Consider the following 4222-nt stretch of genomic DNA (forward strand, 5'->3'; position numbering starts at 1 on the left):
ATCCATCGATGCAATAATTTTCGCTCACAACTATGCTTTATAGAAAGCGTATAAATTCATAGAATACTTTAATACCATCGATAGTTCAGCAATAAGAATGAGAAGAAAAATCAGTCTATAAAGTGAAGTCGAGACCGACGGCGCTGAGATTGGAAAAGAACGGCGCGGTCAACAAAACGATGACAGGTCTCCCTAGAGGAGACGAATGCTAGTTTTCAGATTTGATTAGAGGATATGCCACTCTCTATGACGCCATTCGGCTGATAATGGACATCATAGGATTCGACAATGCGGGAAAGCACTATCCTATATTAATGCATGATAAATGATGTCGCAGGGATCGGAAATATTGTTTTCTACTGGGTGAACCATGCGAAGATGGTGAGGGTAATAGTCAGGTGTTGGACAAAAGTACGGGTGGATAAGATTAACCAGTTAGCTGTGATTAACGAGTGTACTAGTTATCAAGAAGTTGCGACCATTGGCTATCAAGATTGTGGAAATTTTGTGAGAAAAAGCACGTTCTTAAATTTGGAGATATTTAGAATTTTTTGAGGATATACTCGTTTAAAATATTAATAAGTTCTAAAAAACATTTCACCTAGATTGTGACCTAATATTATGCAATGAGGGCACTAGTGTTAACTAGTTAAGACTTGTTTGAGAGTACACACTGAATCAGATTTATCAACTTTCCGAAAGAGAAGTTAGTTTTTTTCCAAAAAATCCAATGATAATTCTATGCTATCAATATATAATAAATCCACACATAGAAGAATGGTGAACCGATGGGTTGCCTCTCATAATAATACCTTAGATTGTAAGCGTTGAACCAAACAGCTTATAGAGCATATAAATAGTAAAAGTTCTGATTACTGTTGTAACAATAATAAAAAAACAAAAACATGCTAGCTCAACGTTTCAAATCATTCTATCTCGTTTGAAAAGAAAATTGGAAATTGTATGTACATATGTGTATATAAACCAAAATTAATCTTTCATCAATGTTTTCTAAAATGCTGCTTCGATTTCTGAAATTTAAAAAATTCCACACTAATTTGCCAAAAATCACAAACTGATTTTGAAAATTCAAAAACGTTTAAAAGATATTAGACACGAATCGAATTAATTTTTGGACAAAGATCAGCCAGTTTGTTTTCTTCCTAATTATTTGTTAAATTTTGTTTGACGATTTGAACAAAAATTTGCTGAGTAATAGATTCTATATGATAAGAATTATTTATTATGGGGCTACAAATTGTGGTTCAACTATAGAAATTAATTATTTCTTAAATAATAAACATTATTTTCGAAATACACATTTAAAAATTTTATCGTCCAGATTTTAAAAGTTGCTAAAGTTTGGATTTACAGACGATATTGGGCACGACGACTACATTTTATTTTAATCTGGTTATGCATTGAGCCGTATTGTTATTTTATTTTTATTTTATATTATTTATGCTTTTATATCCATTATGGCGATACTCGTCGCAAAGCTGTATTTATTGGTTGTTATTTATATATGGTATTTATTGAATCACATATTTATTGTATGGCTGCATTCCTGCGTGGAAAAAAACAAGGTGTATAATATTGTTGGTAAGAATTTGAAAGTGAGATTTATATTGTCTTTAATAATAATAAATGGTAGTGTGCTCGAAGGCAGATCCATGGTGTCCACAAATCAATTTTTTTTCTCTTCATTATGGCAATCCCAGTTTATTGTCATTTATAACTTTTATGCATTTTCCTATCCAAACTTCTGCTGTCATGCATCTTGGCCCTGTGCTTCGGCTTTCAGTTCCTTGCATTTATCTTCTCGCGTTAGTCATCTATATCTGCATTTTTTTTCCAATCATTTATGTCCTTCTACTTTGCCTTCTACTACATCATGTAGGAGGCACTCTTTTAGCAGAATGTGTCCGATGCAGTTTCCTTTTTTCCTGGAGAGTTTTTTCTTCACCCACAATTTTAAGCACTTTTTAACTGTTACTTAAGCTATTCACTTTATCTCTTGCATTCGCCTCTAGCACCATAATTCAAAACTCTCTATATAGCTTTTATCTCTATTATTCCAGAAGTTCCATCAACAGTTATTTTTGTATTTTCAAGTCCAATGGATCAGGATTGAGTTCTAATTGAAGAACAGCGGAACAACTTATTGAAGTAGTAAACATAAAAATATTATAACAGAATTCACTTAAACCTGTTCCAAACGATATTTTTCTGTCAGCCTTCTATATATTTACGTATTCATGTTTCTCTAAGCACGGTTCGCCTTGACGGGCGAGGCTTCAATATTTTCCTCTTTGGATGTTGCAAAAAAACGTGCAAAATCACGAGACGGCTATTAATCGTATCATATTATGTTATTATGTCACGATATCAGTATATCTCGATATTGGCGTCTCGCGACGTACACTATGACTTTAACGATTATGTCAAGTATTGACATGAACGGTTTTCCCTGATGAAAAGCCATAAGCTTTGCGACAGAGATCCATGATATGATTTATAGCTTTTGGGCTACCGTAATTCGGGAGTGGGTTTTGGTCACCTTTGGTAAAAGAGCACTTCGAAATTTTAATTAGAGACGATAGTCAAAATTTAAAAAACATATAAAAATTTTGAAAATTGAATAAGGTGAAGATTTTGAACTAGTGGTGCAAGAGATAGTGACTTAAGGCAAATCGCACAAACTTCCCGCAACGTAATTAAAAATCTTTTGAATGCATTAAATTATTTGAAAATTTTGGAAAAAAATGATTTTTTGCTGAATTTTTAAGTTAAAAAAAATCTATTTTTATTTTTGAATACTTAGAAATTTGTTAAAAGTTCTGAAATTTTTTGAAAATTTTGAAACTCATTTTATCGGTTGATTAATACTATCAATAATGCTGAGGACATTTGTTTGAAGTATATATATGTCAATATTATATATAAATCTTGGTACGAAACCCATAGAATTAAAATCAATATTGTAATTATTATGAACATCACTCTTAAAATATCTCATAATTTGATGTGCATCTGCCTAATGATCATTCATGACCACCTAATTAAATTTTTTTCAACATTTTGGATTTCCAAAACCGCTGGACCTGTCTTCCCAAAATTTTAATTAGTTCTTTATTTCATCAATACAAATCAAATGTTTTTTATTCAAATCGGACCCTCTATTCTCTCAAAAATTGTCTTGCTATTTTTGACACTAAATTTATATATTTTAGTAGAGCATTGAAAGTTTAGTTAAGGCAAAGTTATATTAAATATTCTTTATATAGTTGTATAAAACTTGCTGTTATATGAAAAACAGGATTTTTCCAAATTCTTTCTTGACACTATTTCTTTTATGGTCACTATTTGTTGTAACTGCAAAATAGCAGAATAAGAAGAGAATATTATTCCTAAAATCAATATATGTGAAAAAATAAATAATTATGTGTCAATATTTATGACTTTGCTAGGATTTTCAACATGAAATAACATTATTGTGCACAAGTGAGAATATTATAGGCATATGACTTGAAAGTGAAATCTTTCATTAAAATTTGTTTAAACTGATTTTTCTATTTTTTATTTGTATATATAGGCTCAAAATTTATTATTTCATATATCATTAATTTTTTTAATGTAAAATAAAAATTCGGCCCATTGAGGATTAATGCAACTTATCCATGACTTTATGATACCATTATCCAACTTCTTCAATAATTTTATCAAATGTTCTGAATTTTAATATACATGAATTTTTATGATACCACATCAATAATTTTATCAAATTTTCTCAATTTGAATTCCAAACGACTCGTTAAAATTATTAAAAGAATATTATAGTACAAGTATAAATCACATATGTCAATTATCATTCGCTCTATCAAATTCTAGTCCTGGATATTTATTTAATCGTATATCCATTACTAACTAAATCACTAAATTGGTTTAATTATCTATCGTAATTAAAATAACCATTAGGTCACACCTGGTAATGAATAACATTTGCGGCTGATTCTGATTTAATGCAAATAAATTTGAAAATTTATTATATTATCAATGCAAGTGTTTTGATAAATCTGCTACGAGTGCAAGTTACATATCTGGGTTAATATACGAAAGTCTCTAAGTTATGTTTTCGAATTTCAATGTTTATGGTTTTGTTTACATGCATCCCTACATCATGCATTTTATATACCGAATTTCCGCGTTTTAAAGGAAAACA

This window comes from Ctenocephalides felis, unplaced genomic scaffold (genome assembly GCF_003426905.1).
Source record: "Ctenocephalides felis isolate EL2017-DRISC unplaced genomic scaffold, ASM342690v1 CF-g0.4_SCAFFOLD_01886, whole genome shotgun sequence".
Taxonomy (NCBI): domain Eukaryota; kingdom Metazoa; phylum Arthropoda; class Insecta; order Siphonaptera; family Pulicidae; genus Ctenocephalides; species Ctenocephalides felis.